We start from the raw sequence: 21,421 nt of genomic DNA, 5'->3' as shown, positions 1-21,421 counted from the left end.
ATGTAATATTTGTTCATATTTATGGGGTACAGAGTGATCATTCAATACTTTATAACCAAATCAGGGAAATTAGCATTTCCATCTCCTTAAGGATTTATTGTTTCTTTGTGTTGGAAAATTCCTCTTTGGGTTCTCTCTAAATTATATAATATATAGTAAACTAGAGTCACCCTCACTTTGGTACCTGTCATTCACTCGTCCTCTAGCCCCCACTCCCCACTCTCTTCCCAGCCACTAGTGGCCTCTCTTCTACTTTGTACTTCCACAAAATCAACTGTTTTAGCTTCCTCGTGTGAGTCAGGAAATGATGGACTTGTCTTTCGGTGGTCTGGCCTATTTCACTTAACGTAAAGTCCTCCAGGTCTGCTATGTTGCTGCAAATGGTGAGATTTCATTCTTTTTTAATGGTTGAAACTCCTGAGGCATGTAATGTATTCCTGTGGGGAACAGATAACTCCTCACTCATCAGCTGACTTGTGGTGGGGGCCGTCAGAATGCTGGGGAGTCCCTACAAAGCAAGACAGGGCATTTGGACTTAAGAGTCCTCATACATGACAGTCCATTTACCAATAGTAATCTGCAGTGCTCGGGGTCCAGGGCAGAGGGAAGGGGGCGTCCATTCTCCTAGGATGTGAGGTAGGCAGACACTGCAGTAAATGCCTTATCCATTTTACCCTTTGACAGCCCTGTGAAGCAGGTTCCCACATCCACTGTACAGTCCAAGGGAGTAGGACTCAGGGAGATGAAAGGATTTGTTCGAGGTTGCTTAGCTCTCGCTCAGTTCCAAGACCTGCTCCTGCCTTTCTCCCAGTTCAACAGATCACGTTCTCATCAGATGTGATGGCTGTGCCAGTCTGAAAAAGCCCACTTGCGCTGACCTGCTGTGGAGGACGTTCTGTCCCAGGTTCCAGACACCTGGTTGCCAAGTTTCCGGTAGAGACTGTTGTGTGATTTTCCAATCTTCCCAGACCAAACACAAGAGTGCCCTTTCCACCATAGCCCTGCTTGTGTTGGATGTGCGTGTGTTTGTTCTTAGCTCTCTAGGGTTCCTTTGCTGTCCTCATTTCCATTTTGTTCATGAAATGGTTTGTGAAGCTGAGATTCCCTCTCGGGCTTCAGAGTCTTTGATTCCACAGGCCTAGGGGAACGCAGACCAGGCTGCTGCTGCGTGTACAGTGTTCCCTGGCCTAACTCGTGGGCACTTTGATCCCTGCTGTGCAACCTGAACGGGTACATTTCTGTGAATATTCCTGCAGAGTAAGCTACTTCTTCACATTGTGCTGTCATCAGTGATAACATAAATCCTGTATATGTGCAGGGATATTACCAAAGGAATGAAAGAAGTGGTCATATAAATGTGACTTATTCACTAAGTCGTGTACATTGACCCTGCCAACTTACTCCTAATGACTGTTTCTTCTCATGGTTCCAGATTCTCTTAACATTGTGTCGCCAAGAACATTCCTTGCTTCCGTGTTTGCCCACCCTAGTTAGCACATGTGAAACACACATTCAGTGATATGTTCCCTGTATGTCATGTTGCATCTGGTTGAAGTTATCTCAGTTCCCCACTTTAACAGCACCATGACAGACTGAGACCACGGGAGACCTTCTGCTACTGTTACTGGAGGGAAGGCCGTAGAAGCAGTGGGGTTCTTGTCTTCACACAAGGAAGAATTCAGGCGTGAGACAGAGAGTGGAGTGATAAGACTGCACCAGTTTCCTAACACTTATCTATGGCGCAATCTGTACCTTGAGCAAGGCCCAACCTCTGTTGTCAAACTCCACCCCCATCCTAATGGGATGCCCACTTCCCTGCCTGCCCTCGGGCAAAGTTTTAAAAGGGCCTGTTCCTGAACACGTGCTCTCTTGGCTCCTCTCTTTTGGCTCTCCTCTCCTGCTCTCTGCTCTCCTCTTGTCACTCTTCTCTCTGCTCTATCTTCTCTTCTCACTAGCTCCTCTCATCTGTCTCTCTCTCTCTCTTATACTCCCTTTCTCTCTCTTGTCCTCCTTCGTCCCTCCCCTCCAGTCTGCTGAGTTTCCCCCTGTAAACCTTTTCCCTTACTCCGGTATGCTTTGTGACGGCTAACAGAAATATATAACAATAAGGCTTTACTGGGGACAGGGCATCCGTCAGGATGGAAGGGATAGAGAGAGAGTGCCCAGTCACTCGGACTGGGGAGAGCGAAGTTACATGGTTGAGTGGAGAGAACACACCTGGGCAGGCCAGGCAGGTGGCTCAGCAGAGAGGCAAAGGGCTGGGTGTGCAGTCTATTTGGACTCCCTAGATTTTTAAGGGAGTCTGTTTACCCCCCCTCCCCCTCTCCTCCAGGACAAAGGATGGAGAGTCCTGGTGGAAGGATTTTTGGGTGGAAAATAGCAAATTCCTCCCCAGATTTGCTGGCCTCTGGGTGGGTAGGGTCTGGGCAGGACTTTGAAGTGCAAGATGCTGCGCTTCTGGAGTTTCCACAGTAGGTGCTCAACCATGTAACCTCGCTCTCCCCCAGTCGGAGCGACTGGTTGCTCTTTCTCTGTCCCTCTGTTCTGACGGATCCCTGTGCCCAATAAAGCCTTATCACTCCGCTCTCTGTTTCACGCCTGAATTCTTTCTTGCATGAAGACAAGAACCTCATGGCTTCCACGGCCTTCCCTCCGGTATTAGTGTTACTATTGCATTGAATACATTTGTGAAGTCGCTTCACCAAGCAGCATATCTGTGGACACAGCAACTTTCGGAGCGTCGGTTTCCGCATCAGTAAAGTAAGGAGGACACTCCAGGCTTTCCTATGTGGTTAGGAGACAGCAGTGAGAGCATGGAGCCTGGTGCTTGTTTCAGCCATCGTTGGGAGAATGAAAGCTTCACATTGAAGTGATACAGGTATTGTGCCAGAGGAACCTCACTCCTGATGACAGATGGGTGGGACTGCTTAAGGCACATCCTGGAGCTGAGAGGGGTCCGGTCTGACCGTGTCCGTGTTCAGTAGTTATGCAAATATGACATAAATCCCCACTTGCTTCAACTATGTGTTTCATAGCAACTCTGGGAACCAGGCTTTTTTGGTGTGCTTATTTCATATGAGGTTAACAGATTCAGAGATAACTGGCTGCCAACTGTTAATGCAGTATCCTAAGATTATGGTAGACATGAAAGAACATAGCCATGTTGGGAGAGTTTTGAATGCCATCTTTTTAAAATATATATTTAGTTATTTTAAAGTCAGAATTATAGAAAGAGAGAGAGAGAGAATCTCACATCCACTAGCTCAATCCACAATGGCTGTAATGGCCAGGATTTGGCCAGGCCTAAGCCAGAAACCAGGAGTTTCATCTGGGTTTTCCACTTGGGTTGCAGGGGCCCAACCACTTGGGTTATCCTCTGCTGCTTTTCCCAAGCCATTAGCAAGAAGCTGGATTTAAGTGGAGCAGCTGGGATTTGAACCAGTGCCCATTTGGAATGCATCACAGGCAGCAGCTTTACCCACTACACCACCATGCCAGCCCCAAATGCCATCTTTAAAGAGGATTGTGACATGGAGCCATTTGTCCAGTATTGTTTCCGAGGCTGCAGTCAGTTGCAGTGTGACAGGACGACTGGCTGTGCTGGATTTTGTGTCTAATGCATAATTGGGACTTCAGCTTTTGCTGCTTACTTTTGCTGTATAATTACTAGCTGTGTGACCCTGGTCAGTACAATGCTTATATGAACCTCAAGTTCTGCATGAATAAAATGGAGCACTTCTACCTATCTTGACTTTGAAAAGTGTGGAGCAGAGTCAGGCAGAACAAATACTCAATATATGTCACATTTTCTTTTCCAGTTTCTTGATTATTCTCTCAAAGAAAATGAATGTTCAGAATTGAATAAGTTGAAAGACTCAGAAACAGCATTAGATTCATATTTAGACAGCAATTGATTTTTTTCTTGGGTAAGAAAAATTATACATCTGCTTCTAAAATATGAAGAGTGGTGATTATGATTCATGCATCCATGGTTCAGAGAAAAGCTGGAGCTAAAACACAGCTAAACTAATAATATTTTGTCCTTGTGACTAAAGCCTGTCTAAGCTTAGAACCTGGGCCCAGAGTTAGAACAAGAATCCCAGAGGCAGTTGGGATGCTGCCTTGATTTAGTGACAGTGGCCTAAGCAGAAAGGATTGTTGTTCTCTGGTCTGTCTCCCAGGATGCATTTATACCATCTGCCTCCTCCCATCGCTTCACTCTCATGGTTTGCTGATATGATTGATTTCTGGTTACCATGCTCAGAGCCAATCTTCATCCTAATTATTCTGGACTGTTACAACATCTTCTAACCCGTGGCCCAACCTCTAATGTCATTCCCTGTCCAGCAAACACATTCTCTCTCTTCCTACCAAGGTGGAAGCTTTAAATCAGTGTTGAGAGGTCAGCTGTGTCGCTGGTTAGAAAAGTCATTTTCTTGGGCATCCGGGAGATTTGTGTGGAATCCTGAATCTGTCCTTTACTGTGTGATCCTTAGCCACTTGACCTTGCTGAGTATGAATTTCATCATGTATGCAATAGAGATTGTATCTGTTTAATAGTCTTCATGAAGATTAAATTCACAGCTCATGAAATAAAGCAGATAATTAGTAAATCTTGTTTGCCTTTCAGTGGCTCTTCATCACTGGGCAGAACCAGACCTAGTTTTTATCATGGCCCTGATGGCACCCCACCTGTGCCCTCCACCTCTTTTTTTTTTTTTTTTTTTTTTTTTTTTTTTTTTTGACAGGCAGAGTGGACAGTGAGAGAGAAGAGAGACAGAGAGAAAGGTCTTCCTTTGCCGTTGGTTCACCCTCCAATGGCTGCCGCAGCTGGCGCGCTGCGGCCGGCGCACTGCGCTGATCCGATGGCAGGAGCCAGGTGCTTCTCCTGGTCTCCCATGGGGTGCAGGGCCCAAGGACTTGGGCCATCCTCCACTGCACTCCCTGGCCACAGCAGAGAGCTGGCCTGGAAGAGGGGCAACCGGGACAGAATCCGGTGTCCCAACCATGACTAGAACCTGGTGTGCCGGCGCCGCGGCTCACTAGGCTAATCCTCCGCCTTGCGGCGCCGGCCTCCCTCCACCTCTTTCTATCTACAGAGTACAGTGGACCCCTATCCTGCCTCCTGTCTCACTTCTTTTAGTGCTTTACCCATCTGAGTCCTTCCAGGACTGATTCTTGGACAGAGACTATTCCACTGTCATTCCTTCCTGTGTGCCTTTTGGTTGGGCACCTGGACTCTCACAAAGACACCAAGGTTTTCTGGGTGTTCTACCACCACCCAACAAATGGAAGCAAGAAGAACCACGAACTTATGCTACTGATATTATTCCAGTAGACATCTGCTGAGGTGCTGACACCATGTTAGTGTCGTGGTTGATATGGGGCCGCATCACTTGTGGTTGTTGACCTTGAGGCGTTCATATCCTAAAAGGAGATGAGAGGGAAAAACTGACCCACGCATCAGTATATCCCAAGATAGCTCAGGGAAAGGGGGTTAAGTAAATGAGAGACCCCTCTAGTTGGAAGGATGTGCTCCAAGACTACAAGGAAGGTCATAATATTGGCAATGTTGATAAGGACCAAGTGCAGTGCAGCAGGCAGCTTGGAGCAGTGGGGACCCCGTGGTCTTTGGGTCTGCAGGGTGAGAATTTCTGTGGGAATTTGTTTTTTTTATTTTTATTTTTATTTTTTTATTTTTTGACAGGCAGAGTGGACAGTGAGAGAGAGAGACAGAGAGAAAGGTCTTCCTTTGCCGTTGGTTCGCCCTCCAATGGCTGCCACGGCCGGCGCACTGTGGCCGGCACACCGCGCTGATCCGATGGCAGGAGCCAGGTACTTATCCTGGTCTCCCATGGGGTGCAGGGCCCAAGGACTTGGGCCATCCTCCACTGCACTCCCTGGCCACAGCAGAGAGCTGGCCTGGAAGAGGGGCAACCAGGACAGAGTCCGGCGCCTCAACCATGACTAGAACCCGGTGTGCCAGCGCTACAAGGTGGAAGATTAGCCTAGTGAGCCTCGGCGCCGGCCTCTGTGGGAATTTCAATATGAGTTCTGTTCCTTACCAGAAAGTCCTTCACACTGGAAAACTGCTTCACAAGATCTCGCTGGGGCCTACTCCTTGTCATCCTGGGCTATTATCCCGTGAGCTTCCTCCTCCGGACACGATTTCTAAGGGAATCTTTCACATTTGTTCCAACTACAATCATTCTTCATGTCATATTCATATTATTGGTGTCTAGTGATTTCTTCTCTTTTGCCCTGATTTTGTGAATGTGTACCCTTCCCCAACACAATTTGGGGGAGAGAGAACCTACCTGGGACCTAGGGATTATTCTAGCTGGCATTAGCCAATTGTGCAGTTGTCTTTCCCTTCCCTATTGCTGGTTTAGGGGAAGACGTGTGCCCAGTACTGGCCAGTGAAGTACATTAGGGTATTGTCAGTAGTAGAAGGATTTGTTTTCCCTCCCAAGAGAGGCACCCTGCAGAGTATTCTTTGTGGACTTTGTGTCGATGTGAGTCTGGAACACCTGCGGCCATCTCTCACCTGAAGGGACCCAGTTCTCTGTAGAGCTTAGCTCGAAGTCCACAGTGGTCTGTGGCGTGATGTCATCTGCTAAGTCATCTGTTATGGGGGCTAAGGTGTTTCTCTCTTGTTTAAGCCATGGTTGGGAAAATCTGTCCTGTAAAGCACTAGGTAGGAACTATTTTAAGCTATGCAGGCCAGATGGTCTATTAGAAGTATGACAGCTGAAATATTATCATGAAGGCAGCCAAAAGGAATGTGTAAACAAATGGATGTGGCTGTTTTCCAATAAAACTTTATTTACAAAAACAAGTACCAAGCCAGGCCAATAGACCACAGTTTGTGGACCTTGGTTTAGGCCATTTGAATCAGGGTTATCTGTTTCTTTCAGGCAAAACCATGCCTACTAATGGATTCTCATCACCAAGATCCATTTTCTTCCGACCTAGATTAAATGAATCACTTCTTGCTGAGCAACTTTTTCTTTCTGTCCTTAGTATGCCAGACCCATGGTGGCAGGGGTGTGTTTCCTCCTGCCTCCGACAGAAGAGGCCTCTCCTCAGTGTGTGCGTGTGAGTGAGTGAACTCAGGCAAGCTGCTCACTCTGTTTGCCTTTCAGCTTGAGTTTAGTTTTACCCATGCACAATGATTAGTGATAATGTCAGCTGGAAGTGAATATACACCCTAAAGTACCTGGGTGCTCCCTACATAAACTACACAAAGCATCTGCCTCCCCCTTTCACTCTTAGATGTGTCCTAATTTGGATAATAAATTACACGGCCACTTTAATAATAGAAGCCTCACTCTTGGCAGAGCATGGTGTTTGGCTCCCTTTGTGCATTATTTACTCCCTTAAGAAAACTTATGAGGCAGCTTCTGTTTTCCTCGTTTTACAGATGAGGAATCCAAGGTCCAGGCGGGTAACATCACCTGTCCAGGGACAAAGAGCTGGTGCCCGAGCTGAGCAGTCTGACTCCAAAGGACCTGGCTCTAGCCATTCTATTGTGGCAGATTTCCAAAGGTGTCCGGAGTGATCCTGCCTCTCGTGTCCTACCTGCACTTTTGCACGTTGACCTTATCATTCCCCCAGGATGAAGTGAAATCTTTTCCCCTTCCCCTCAGATCTGAGCAGCTCTGCCACCTGGCTTCAAAAATGGAGCGTGTCAGAAGTGATGCAGTTCACCTTCCAAGGCTGGGCCTTGGGAGAGCTGCAGCCTCCTTCCTCACATTGTGGGTGTTCCCTCTGGGAGGCCAGTGCCGTCTTGAACTCTTGACTGCCTTGCTGGAGAGAGAGGCTGTGTTGAAGAAGGCACATTCCCTCTGCAGCTCCCAGGCTGGATGTGGAATCGTCTGGCTGAGTTCTGCTCAAATGTCTGATTCACAGATTTTGGAGCAAGCTAAATAGTTCTTGGTTCAGACCACTGAGTTTCAGGCTGATGGTACGCATGGACAGATATTCATGGATAAAATGTCTCTAGGTGCTCCCCAGAGCTTTGGAAGAAAGCTGTGTCCAGGTCTTCCTGGGTGTGGCCCACAGCAAGTGGTTGATAGGCAATGGTCACTGTAGTTTACGGTGGGAAACAGCAGGAGTAAGGGCAGGTGCTTCTGAAAGAGTGGAGGAGCGGCTGCTCAGGGCAGAGAGGCTGCCTAAAGGAGGGCTGGGAGGACAGCAAAGGGATTGAATGCCACGATGGGTGAAAGTTTTCTGCTAAATTTGTAATCCATGGAGCTCTTTTCTAGAAAGTGTCACTTTGGCTGGAATTTTATACCTCTGATGCATTATTAAAGGAATTGGGGGGTAGTAGGAGTCTTGCATAAAAAACCCAGACATCTGGGGCCACAGAGCTCGTGCCTGGCTTGTTGTAAGATCTGTAACTTATCTTCTTACATCTTGGTTAGTTTCTCTGCCTATTGTGGTGATTAAGTAAGATTTCTGAAAGGGGCCTTAAAAACTAACAAACAAGCTCTAATTTTTAAGGTTCCTAAGAGCAAATCTTGACCCTGCCAAGGGAGCTTTTCTGATCTCCAATCTGAAATGGCCAGTGGCGTCTCTGCCTCTGCAGCCTAACTTGTACACCAGTTTCTTAGCCAGGCCTAATACAAAACACAATCAGCAAATTCGATTTGCAAACAGTCATTAACAGAAAGCTGCCTACTGCAAGCTTGTAACATTGCTATAAAGGAACTGGAGAGAGACTTGAGAGTGAATTAGCATTTCAGAGAAGGAGTTGGAGTTAGGCAGCTTTCTCATTTCTTTTGTCACCAACAAATTGTTGTGTTCTTGTCGGTGCAAACAAGTGCAGTTAAAATCATGCATCGCACAGGGCTTGCATTCACACTGACGCCTTCCATGGTTCCCTCTGTCAACAGTGGCAGACATAGGAAAGAAGGAACACTGGAGATGGTAATAGAAGTCAATTCAAGAGGGGTCTATTCACCGCCTGTAACATGTTCTGCAACTTTTCTGGTGCATGGGATCACAGTGTGAGTTAGACGTGATCCTGTCCTTGTGTTACTTGTAGAGTACAAGAAACTAAGTTACAGAATAACACAGGGGTGCAGATTGTGCCAGTTAATTAGCTCCGCCTGAGGACTAGGATGCCATCCCTGACCTCCAAAGCCAGATCCAGTGCCCTGGTACAGGCTTTCAAAGCTCTTGGTACTTTTTGTTCCTGTCACTTACCACAGTTGGAAAATTGCATTTGGAAACCATGTGTATGAGACCCCCTGGCTGAATGTAAGCCCTGGAAGAACAGCGAGTGTGTTTTTTTTTGTTTTTTTTTTTTTTTTTTTCTTTCCCATTGAAACTGCAAGGCCTGGGCCCTGCCTCCTACACAGCGGGCTGGGAGCAGTTTACCGAATGCAACAGGAACCACAGGTCTGCGAGACATCCCCGAGGGTGAGGTATTTGGATTCTGTTGTGAGGGACAATTGGAAATCTGCGTCCAAAAGAGTATGAACAAAAGTAAGTCTAAAAGTAACAGCAGTTGAAAAGGAAAATGTGAGCTCATTAACCTTTTGTAAGGAAATTAGCAGGTGTCCATACTGAGACACAGGGACATCTGGATTTTTAAGGAGGTGGGTTTTGTGATAGATGAACCTGGCTAAAAAAAAAAAAAAGTATTAAGAAGTAGCAGACTTAAAGACCAATTCCTGCCACTGTTAGCTGTGAGTACCTTTTTGACCTCTGAACCACAGTTTACACACCTACTAATTGGCAAGAATACTTTCTGTCCTCTCAGGCTCAGATGAGACAACTCAGTTAGGGCCTTGGGCAGCTACAGATGATAGTGTGCAGACCTGTGGCTGCACTTCAGTGATTCCTCTGGTATACAAGATGTGACGTGATGGCCTGTGTACTGGAATAGAGTACTAGAACTCTGTATCTACTCCCACATCTAGGAACGGACAAGTCACACTGTTGTTACAGGCAGAATCAGACTGAAGCCTGATCAACCACAGCAGAAGTTCCTAGTGGCAGTGACCAATGGCAAGCTAAGGAAGTTTGGGACACAAATTCAGCACTGTGGTCAGTCAGCCCTGGTTTTGAATCCCAACACATTTGTTTCTTCATTGTGTCTGGTTAGTCAAATGGAGCCTTTGTCTTCTTATTTTAAAAATGGGATGATACTGCCTGATTTTTACAGTTGTTGCTAATCTGTCTATTAATTTTCCTATTAAAATCCATGGTGTATCAGTATTGCTTCAGGCACGGTGGAATACAAGTTAACGTGAAGCATTTATCCCCAAGGTTGACTAGTGTTGGCATCCAACAAATGAAAGTCTGTTGTTGTGGTTCTGTTATTATAGTTGGAAAAGTAACAAAAAGTAACATGGGGATTAAAAGGAGCAAGAAGACTTTGAGGAGGATGAAAGTGGCTTGCGCTCTGAGAAGATGTATCTATTTGGACAGGCTGGTGGGTCCAAGCAGGTGGTACTATCTGGGCTGAGAGCAGGAGTGGAAACACAGAGGATGTGTAGGGACTGCTTAGGGTGGTTGTGATGGGGAGAATGAAAGGGGTGCATCAGGAGAATGGAAGATGATCTACACCAAAATACAGGAATTGGTCAAGAAATGTTATAGCATGTTTTTCAACTTGGTGCATTGTAAGATTAGGCTAGCATAGTTATAGGAATATATTAATCTAATTTTAATAGATATTTGCATAGTTTTCCAAACTATGGAATGGCTTTGATAGGCCTCACTCATTCTATCAGTCCCTCACTGCCTCACCACAAGCATTTATTGTGCTGGTAAGTTGGTACAGAATACGTTTCCCAATTTGATTCTGACATCTACTTTGTGAAGGTAGATAAATCATAATTCATGATCCATATGTCAAGGCTCAGGAAATTAAACTTGTACCCTTGCAATCTAGGTTTTGTTTCTGTATAAAACAGGGATTTTGGAGAAATCAAGTTAAAAGGTATTTCTCAAAATATTTGTGCCTTGGAAGACACTTTTGATATTTTCTATGGCAATATACATCTACATTGTAAAATACATAAATGCTTCTATAATCTTGATAAATCTTGATTAAGAAACAGAATATCCAGTCCCCCCAGAGAATCCCTTTCTAGTCCTGCCGTCCTTCTTCCCTCCTCCAAAGCTGGGTACTGTCTGGACTTGTGCCACCATGGGTTAGTTTTAGCTTACGTTGAGCAGATTTATGCAAAAGGCATCAGACAGTATGTATTCTTTTGTGTCTGGCTTCTTTTCCTCACACTTATGCAATTCATTCCCTTATTATGCAATTCATGCATATTGCTATATGAAGTAGTATCTCATTTTCTTTGCCTTTCAGTGTTCCCAAATATAAATATACCACAATTCATTTACCCACTATAATGGGATTTGTGCAATTACCAGCATATTGCAATTTATAATATTTTAAAAAATATTTTATTTATTTGAAAGACAGAGTTACAGAGAGAGGTAGAGATAGACAGAGAGAGAGGTGTTCCATCTGCTGGTTCACTCCCCAAATAGCCACAATGGCTGGAGCTGCACTGATTTGAAGTTGGGAGCCGGCAGTTTCTTCCAGCTCTCCCATGTGGGTGCAGGGCCCAAGGACTTGGCCCATCCTTTGTTGCTTTCCCAGGTGCATTAGCAGGGAGCTAGATTGGAAATGGAGCAGCCAGGTCTCAAACCAATGCCCATATGGGATGGCTGTGCTGCAAGCCGGGTCTTTAACCTGCTGTGCCACAGTGCCAGCTCCTGATAACATTTTTATACATATATTTTAATGTATAAACATATATATTTCTTTTGGGTGTATTAACAAAAAATAATTGAATATTTGTATGTTTAATTTTAGTAGATACCACTAATTTTCCAACGTGGTTGTATCAGCTTTCATTTGCTTCATTAGTATACAAAAGTTTGTTATTTTGCATCCACAGATTGTGATATTGTCTTTCTGCTTCATTTTAGCGACTCTGGCTAGTGTGAGTGGCATCATTTTGTGATTATAATTTGCATTTACCCAGTTATAAATTAGGTAGGGCATCTTTTCCTGATTATTGGTCTTTTGATAAAGTGTCTTGATGTATAATTTGAAGTGTAGGCTTCCTCCTTGCTGTGCTTTTAGCATATTATGCTGATATTCTCCAGTTCTTGTGAACTTGTTGGTATAAGTGGAGCCTCATTCCTTTGTGTGGCTTCCCACTCTTAGGATAGTGTCTAACCAGTAGGTTCACCGAAGCGCAGAAGAGAAAGCTCAAAGCCCCATTAAGAACAAGTTGAAGCCAGAATGGAAAGCCAAGCCTGCCTGTGCTGGGGCTGTGTCAGGTCTGCTCTGCAGTGTGTGAGTGAGGCTTGTTCACTCTTCCTTCTCCGTTATGCCAGAACCTTTCCAGATGGAATGTGCAGGTAAACCAATGAGTGCAGCCGTTCTGAACAATGGGCATTCTGACACCGTCCCTGTAGGGGGCGCCTCTGAGGCCTAGAAGTGGCCTGAGTGGCCTTCAGAGTATGAGAAGGCTCTGCCCCATTGACTCCACAGCCACATCTTATGGTGAGGAGCCTTGCACACAATGCTATTTATCTTTTCACCAGACTGCACTTGCTGTTTCCAAGTAAGTGTTTATGTCTGAACTGTGATACCTAAAAAAGCGTGTGCTTTGGGAACTAGTCCTGTACTAAGACTTTTTCAACTGTAACATAGGGGTAATCTCACCCAGCTCAAAGTGATTGTAAAATCAGGTGTGTCTGTGTGTGTGAAATGTTCGGGACGGTTGCTGGAAACTCACTCAAGGCCAACTCCTATTATTAATAGTGATACTTGGCATCTATAATTTTGAAATTAAGTAGAGGATAATGATGACTTAATGTTTGGCCCAGCAATGGCTTTGGGATGTACTCGTGACCAATGAAGTGAGAGACCAAACAATGGAATGGGTTATGCTTAATTGAACACCACAATGTGTTGCGAGTGTGCTTTGAAAAACCACCTGAGAAATAATATTTATAAAATTCAATGTTATGTATGGTTCAAAACTGCCATGGTCTCTCAGTTTGTAGCCCCAAATGGAATCCTGAAAGCCCTCCCCATGGATACCACTTTTTAGAATTATTTTAAGAGGTAGAGAGACAGAGGGAAAGGCAACTCCTATCAACTTGTTCAATATACAAGTGTCTGCAGTGGCTGAGACTGGGCTGGGCTGAAGCTGGGAGCCAAGAACTCAGTCCGGGCTCCCACATTGGTGAGCACAACCCAGCTATTTCAGACGTCACTGCTGCTTCCCAGGAGCTGTGTTAGCAGGAAGCTGGGATCAGGACCTGGAGCCAGAGGTCAGGCCCAGGCGGTCTGATGTGGGATGTGGGCATCCTAACCAGCATCTTTATCAGTAAAACAAACCATTGCTCTCCTACCTGTTTTTAACATGATTTAATCCTTTATACTCTTGAGAAAATGACTAAATATCCTCTGATTAGAGACCCTAAGTCTAGTGGAAAGGAAAGGAATTGGGACTAGGCATTCCTAAGCTTGAATGCCTTCTAACTATAGATCCTGGAACAATCTGTTAATCCAACAGAGCTCTCATTTGCTAATATAAAGGAGAGCACTGAGGAGTTGTAAATATTCACTGAAATAATGCACAGAAATGCTTAGTCTGATGGTTAATACTGACAGAGAAGATACTTAAGGATAGACTTTAAAAATGTCAGTACTCATTTTGTAAAGAGCCTGGTGCTAAAGTCTTAAAAGATATTGAAGAGAAACCTATCTACATATTTTGCTCTCCAAATAGAATGTACAATCTTTGAGAATGGGAGCCATGGTTTTTGTTCAGCTCATTATCTCCAGTGCTTAAAAGAATGTCTACCGTGCCTTGATGCTGAATAACTGATTTCTGAATGTGTGAATGAATAATACATATATATGATCCTTATGGAAGCTACATAATACAGAAAAGGGGGAAATGGGCTAAAATTATGACATGAGATGAGAATCTAGCTGTATTGGAGTGGATAGAATACAACAAGTGCCAGTTGTTGTCCTAAACGTGTTATAGGTATTATGCATCATGCAAGTTACTCATTCTTTTTTTTAAAGATTTATTTATTTATTTGAAAGAGTTACACAGAGAGAGGAGCGGCAGAGAGAGAGAGAGAGAGAGAGAGAGAGAGAGAGAGAATCTTCCATCCGATGGTTCACTCCCCAATTAGCCACAATGGCTGGAGCTGCATCCATCCGAAGCCAGGAGCCAGGAGCTTCTTCTGGGTCTCCCACGTGGGTGCAGGGTTCCAAGCACTTGGGCCATCTTCTACTGCTTTCCTAGACCATAGCAGAGAGCTAGATGGGAAGTGGAACAGCCAGGTCTCGAACTGGCGCCCATATGGGATGCAAGCACTTCAGGCCCGGGTGTTAACCCGCTGCGCCACAGCGCCGGCCCCACAAGTCACTCGTTCTTAGAGGTGACTACAGTAAGGTCTCATCTTGGAAACTGAAAGTTCATCGAGTGGTAGGACATTTGTCCAGGATCGCATAACTAGCAGGTGGCTTACACTCCTGTGATATAACCTTTCTCTTGCTCTGCTAAACTATTCCTTTAGTTGTGTGCTGTAGATGCACAGGGATTTATTTTGTCCTGGGCCATCAAGGAAAAGTGCCATCTCCGCTGTGTCTTACCATATGTTGAATGATTTTTTTAAAAGATTTATTTTATTTATTTGAAAGACAGAGTTACACACACACAGAGGTAGAGACAGAGAGAGAGAGAGGTCTTCCGTCTGCTGGTTCACTGCCCAGATGGCTGCAACAGCCGATCCAAAGCCAGGAGCCAGGAACTTCTGGTTCTCCCAGGTGGGTGCAGGGCCGAAGGACTTGGGCCATCTTCCACTGCTATCCCAGGCCACAGCAGAGGAAGAGGAGCAGCCGGGACTAGAACAGGCACCCATATGGGATGCTGGCGCTTCAGGCCAGGGCTTTACCCCACTGCACCACAGTGCCGGTCCCCACCATATGTTAAATTCTGATGCATGCAAGAGGATGGAAGCACAGAGAATTAGGGATTCAGGTTGAAGAGGTTGGAGGTTAAACATTATCGTGCCAAGGGAAGGAAGAGGCGGTTTCCTGGAAGGTTAGGGTGAACGTTGAGGCCAGGAAAGTATATTGAGACCAAATTGGAGAGGGTCTTGAATGCTCTACCAAAGCCGTTGTACTTCAGTTTCTAGACACCGGGAATCCAATGGAAATACTTGATGAAGGAGTCCCTACATGAAGCCGTATTTCAGGAGTTGGGCCTTTGGGGACCTGGGGAATTAGAGCAAGTAAAGTTACTATGTCACTGTCATTCATTCTCAGCACATCCAGAGTAATAGGATTCCCCTTGGGGCCATAGCCTCTTGATTAGCTCTTCACACTAATTAACTGCCTCTTATCCCTTTGTCTTCAACAACTTAAATCATGGCTGATTTGCAAGGTCATCTTCAGCTTTGCTCCCTGGGAACCTTCCTGGAAAATAGAAGACATGGCATGAATTTACAGGAGCTGGATTCCCGCCCTATCTGCGGCTACCTCGCTGAGTCTGGAGTGCTCTCTCCCCTCCTGGGTCTCAGTTCCCAAACTCTAAATTGAGAGAGCTGACCTGGAAAGTTCCCTCCTGGGCAAAGATTCTATGATTAAATCTTTTGTCATTGTCACCAGCAATAGCTAAACTGGGAGCTGCGAGTTGTGGGAAGGTCAGGGTCACTTCAACATCTTATAAAAGGAACTGCTCCTTACTGGGCATGTGCTCTGGGCTAGATCCTATGCAAGACCCTTTGCTCAAGGTGACACAGCCAGCAACTCTGATTTACACAGATGTAGCTGTTTTCCTTCAGATGAACCTCATTCCTGTTCTAACCCCCAGGCCACACAGAGTGACCACAAAATCCAGAACTTATTTTTATGTGGGGCTGAAGCAGAGTTCTTGCCCTTACAGAGAGCCACATGATTGGAGAGGGGGTCAGTATGGGACGGTGGGTTAATTTAGCCCTGATCACCATTTGCCCTCCTAGGCATCCTTTGTAGGATTCTCAGTCATCAACTTCTCACCTAAGGGATTCTACTTCTGGATCTCTCGGCCCTTTAAGGTCATTTGATAGGAATCCAGCTGATGCTTGGGGCATTCAGCAGACCTGGTGTGTCCCCTTCCCAAGGATAAGGATACTGATACTGTTTGAACAGAGATTTTTCTAACAGGGATGCCCTGCCAGGTCTGAGGGTGGGAAAGCTACGTAGCTTCTGATCAGGGCACTGGTCAGTGCTGGGACCTTCTTCACTTTCTTGCTAACTCTCTCTCAAATTGCCCTGGTCCAGCCAAACTTTATCTCGTCTCTGGGAAGGGAGGTGGCAGGGAGGACTGATCACTTACTAAACTAGCGTTCATGCCTGAAATCCTTGATTTTTGAAACTCCAAATTCTTTGCTACTAAATTACAATATTTCTCATAAAATTCAGAAGTCTGCTTTGAAGCTGAAAATCAAGGACCAACTTTTCTCTTCTTATGTCTACAGCTCTAATGTGCCACCTCTCCAGAGGTGTGCTGGATGCAGGATGCCCCCTTGTCCCAAAGCCAGTACAGGGTCAGCAGGGCATACCTGAAGCAACACTGTTCTGATCTCAACATTTTCCTCCATTCCTGTTATTTATGTTTGCAGTCATCACTACTGTCTGTCATTCATGTGAGGCCATGGAGGCTCACTGTGGTTTGACTTTATAGAGGAGGAGCCAGGGGACTTGTCGCATGAGTCACTTATCCTGGGAAAGTCAGAGATTCTCTGAATTCACTGCTTAGCTGGAAAATGAATGAACTGGGTGAGTGCTAAAGAGTTTCCCATATTTGGGGTGCATGTGTGTATGCGTGTGTAACCGTGTGTGCCTGTGTGTGTATGTGTATGTTTGTGTGTGGGGGGGGTGGGTTTAAGTGGATAGGATTATAAAGTCTTTTGAAGTCATTTATCTGCAGACATTTCTAAGTTATATAACTTTTTTTTCTTTTTAAAAGATTTATTTATTTGGGAGGTAGAGTTATAGAGAGAGAGATGGAGAGACAGAGAGAGGTCTTCCATCAACTGGTTCACTCCCCAGATGGCTGCAATGGCTGGAGCTGGGCTAATCCAAAACCAGGAGCCAGGAGCTTCTTCCAGGTCTCCAATGCGTGTGCAGGGGCCCAAGAATTTGGGCCAACTTCTGCTGCTTTCCCAGGTCATCAGCAGGAAGCTGGATTGGAAGTGGAGCAGCTGGGACATGAACTGGCACCCATATGGGATGCTGGAACTACAGGTGGAATCTTAACATACCACAACGCCAGCACCCAGAACTTTCTAAGTGACAGAACTAGTTCTAGTTATAGAACTTTGGAAACTTCTTGTTCTGTTTCTTGAAAATAAAGTCAGCATTGTAGCCATGGTGTTGGGTGGTGAGGACTTGGCCAACCAAGGTAAAAGGGCAGGGAAAAAGTCTTGTTCCCTTCTCTCCAGGTATTTTGCTTGTTGTCTCATTAGCAGCCAGAGTGGGAGCTGACTGTGGAATGTGTTGAAAGGCATGCTTTTTTTTTTTCTTTTCTTTCTATTCCACCGATGTCCTCTTCCACATGGAAACAAGTGGCTTGTGGATGTATGTTGAAATTGCCAGCCTTGTGTTTAAGAGAGTATGGGTTTGTGCCCTCCCTCTTGCCTTATTGGGCTCACCTGTTCCTTCAATGGAGACTGATTAAGCACTGAACATGCAAGGTGAATACATTATGGGTTCTGTTCCAGCTGAGTTCAGTGTTTTTAAGAACAATGAATAATTTAAGGCAGTCATATGCTTGAAAAGTGCTTCCCAGATCTCAGAGAGGGACAGTTAGGCCAAAGGGGTTCTTTAGGGAAAGTTTTCTGAGCTACTGGGCAGGATGACCCTTATGGTGTGTCATTAGAATACATGAGAATTAGCCAGAAGGTGGGAGGCTAACGGAAGCAGAGAGAACAATTGAGCAAATACTTGGGATTGCAAAACAGATGGAGAGAAAGAGGACCTCCCAACTTGAAAGTATCAATAAGGCGTGAAGGGTGGGAGGAGTTACAGTCACAGAGAGAGAGAGAGAGAGAGAACTAAGGCAACTTTATCAGTGTGATTTAAAACCTGTTATTTGAGGCTGGTGTTGTGGCACAGGGGGTAACGCTTCAGCCTGTGATACCAGCATCCTATATGGTGCTGGTTTGTGTCCTGGCTGCTCCGCTTCTGATCCAGCTCCCTGCTAATGGCTTGGGAAAAGCAGTGGAGGATGCCCAAGCATTTGAGACCCTGCCACACGTGCAGGTGACCTAGTTGTAGCTCCTGGCTTCAGCATGGCCCAGCTCTGGTTATTGTAGCTATCTGGGGAGCGACCCAGTGGATGGACGATCTCTCTTTCCCATTTCTCTTGGTAGCTCTGCCTTTCAAATAACTAAATCTTTAAAATGAAAACCTGTTCATTGAGCAACTGCTTTGTGTCTTCCAGTTTACAATTACTGTGGTGAAGATGAGACAGTATAAGAGCAAAATAAGAGCACAGGGAAACCTAACAGGACACTCTAGAGACCGCCCAGCCTTAGAGGGGGGCATGGTAGTTCCTGTTAACTGAGTACCTCTCATGAGTTAGGCATCATTCATTCTGGCCCCAATGTTCCAGAATGCAGAACTCAAGACAAAGGCTGATGTACACACAGTATTGTAGGGGGTGGGAGAAAGCGGTGGTGGTGTCGATGCCAGGGAGCAGGAGAGAGGAGTGGGGAGCAAGGCACAGGAACCACCACTGCAGGCGTCACCCAGCGGCTGTCTTTACCAGTCACTGTAGAGCAGCGCCTGAGAGGTGGGTCGAGATGCATCACAGGATGTCAGTGCCAGGTGACAGCTAAGGGGAAATTCTTCATGCATTGTCCTGGTTGCCCTTGGTCAAAGATTTGCTATGCAGCAAGTGACTTCCCTGCAAAATGGATAGGCATGGGTGCAAGGTGGATGGGAAGGAAGAAGTGCTATGAGACACAGGCGGTTAGGTAGCAGCAGACTCCACCTACGTGAAGGTGACTGCAGCCTAGCCAGAAATGGTCACCTCAGAGATGCTTTGGATCAGAGCCAGGAGAGGCCAAGAGGATCTGACGTCCTGCAGGAGGAGCAGCTGAGAGAGGCAGTGTGGTCCTCACCTCTGTTGTGTAACAGAGGGCCCCCAAGGTTAGCAGCAGAAAACAACAAAGCCTGTGCTCAGGAAGCTGGGTGGGAGTGATGCAGCCCAAGTCTCTCATGGGTCCACGATGAAGATGTTACCTGGAGGTGCAGTCCTCTTGAGGAGAGGGTCTGCTTCCAGTGCCTTCAAATGGTCGTTGGATGTTCACTCCGGCTGCTGGCTGGAAGCTCCCTTCAGCTCCTTGTCCACCCGGCTCTGTCTGCAGAGCAGATCATAGCAACTGGCTTTTATCAGAGTGAGCAAGAAAGACAGCTAGCAAGGCAGAAGGTGGAATCCGTGTGATCTTGAGAGAGGATTACACAAGGGCACAGCCACTGGGAATTGGGGTCATTGGGTCCATCTTTGAAGCAGCCCAGCCTACCACACAAACCGTATTGTGTTGCATAATCATAGAAGTCCCAGGGACGTGAGTCTCTTATGACACTGAGGAAATCAACTCAGAGCCTTGTTGTCTCCTGCTCCTCCTGGAGCCCATCCTGACAATGTCTAAGCCCCACTTGGAGGAGTATTTGCTCTCTCTAGGTCTGTCTGTGCCATCGAGTGTACTTGGTTCTCTAGCTGTGGTGCTGTGGTATCTTCTCACTCCCATTGCCAGTGTAAATGTTGACAATGCCTTATTCATCGTGAAGGACAGGTTTGCACAGCAGGATAGAGTATGGGCCCTGAGCCTGGGGTTTGTTCCATGACTGTAAGCAATGGACAACAATTATTAGGCTGGCTTCCTCCTCTTCAGTGGAATAGCAGTATTACCAGTCGCGTAGTGCTATGTTGAATGTTGTTTACTTGTTGAAAACTTGCAAAGCACTCAGAACAGTGCAGGATTACTTGTGATTTCCTGTGTTATCCTGCTTCCTGTGTTTCTCAACCTTGAGGCTCTTGTGGGAGGAACTGTCCTTTGCCTGGTAGGATGTTTAGTAACATATCCAGCCTCTATCCACTAAATACCAGTGTCACTCTCAAGCTGTGAAGCCAAAAATGTCTCCAGACATAGCCAGCAAACTCACGCCTTAGTTGAAAACGTCTGTCCTCTATCAGTCAAAAGCTTGGGAAATGTTGCTGAATGACATGTTGGATGAATATCAAGGGTTGTGAGTGTTTGTGTGTGTGTGTGTGTGTGTGTGTGTGTGATGAACACAGAAAAATCCACAGGAGTGTGTAAAACAGGGGTGGGGAACATGCAGCCGTGGACCATGGAAGCCCTGTGAAATCGGTTGATCTGGCCTGGCCCAGGCAACTACAGGAGGGACTCAAAAATCAAGAAATCCAAAGCAGGCCAATTTCTAAGTTGATAATTTCATGTGGCCAGTGAGTGATGTGATAAATGTCCAAATGGCCCTTGGCAGAATAAAATTCCTCACCTCTGATGTAGAATGTAATGAAGGAACCAAGGTTTCAGGGTCATTCTGCCCACAGTGCAGGGCACATAGGGAAGCCACTTCAACTCTCTCTCTCTCTTTTATTTATTTGACAGGTAGAGTTATAGACAGTGAGAGAGAGAGAGAGAGAGAGACAGACAGACAGACAGAGAGAAAGGTTTTCCTTCTGTTGGTTCACTCCCCAAATGACCGCTTCAGCCGGCACTGCACCGATCCGAAGCCAGGAGCCAGGTGCCTCTTCCTAGTCTCCTATGCGGGTGCAGGGGCCCAAGCACTTGGGCCATCCTCCAATGCCCTCCTGGGCCACAGCAGAGAGCTGGACTGGAAGAGGAGCAACTGGGACTAGAACCCGGTGCTCATATGGGATGCTGGCGCTGCAGGCAGAGGATTAACCAAGTGAGCCATGGCGCTAGCCCCCTCAACTCTCTCTTGCTAAATTTTCTCATCCATAGGACAAAAATAGATATTCTTGTTTTCTGGAGGGTCATTTGGCCTAGCAGTTAGATGCCTGTGTTCCATATCAGAGTACTTGGGTTTAATACCTGACTCCACTTCCATGATTTCAGCTTCCGGCCAGTGTAGACCCTGGGAGGCAGCAGGTAATGGCTCAAGAGTTAGGTCCCTTCCATTCAGACCTAGGCTTGAGTTCCTGGGCCTCAGTCCAGCCCCAGCCATTTAGAGACATTTGTGGAGTGAACCAATGGATGGGAGCTCTCTGTAGGTCTGTCTGTCTCTGTTTCTCTGCCTCTTAGAATTTTCAAAAAAATTAAAATATTTTTATTTTCTGAATTGTTATAAGGATCAAATGAAGTAAATAAACCCCGT

General features: G+C 46.0%; 1 protein-coding gene across 5 annotated transcripts in view; it reads left to right on the top strand.

Moving 5' to 3' along the window:
* Nucleotides 1-21,421, top strand: part of FAM135B (family with sequence similarity 135 member B) — a 364,289-nt gene that overhangs the window by 62,659 nt on the left and 280,209 nt on the right. The window contains exon 1 of one of the 5 annotated variants that reach the window (XM_070075535.1): nucleotides 12,120-12,544. The exons of 2 other annotated variants lie outside the window; for them this stretch is intronic. The gene's annotated coding sequence lies outside the window, so the exon portion shown is untranslated. Of the gene's footprint in view, nucleotides 1-12,119; nucleotides 12,606-21,421 lie in introns of those variants that run through there. 2 more of the 5 variants (XM_070075532.1, XM_070075531.1) reach the window with 2 other exon arrangements.

The sequence above is a fragment of the Oryctolagus cuniculus genome, chromosome 6 (assembly GCF_964237555.1).
Source record: "Oryctolagus cuniculus chromosome 6, mOryCun1.1, whole genome shotgun sequence".
Classification (NCBI taxonomy): Eukaryota; Metazoa; Chordata; class Mammalia; order Lagomorpha; family Leporidae; genus Oryctolagus; species Oryctolagus cuniculus.
Note: the sequence above shows the minus strand (reverse complement) of the source record. Positions and strands in the feature narration are given on the sequence as shown.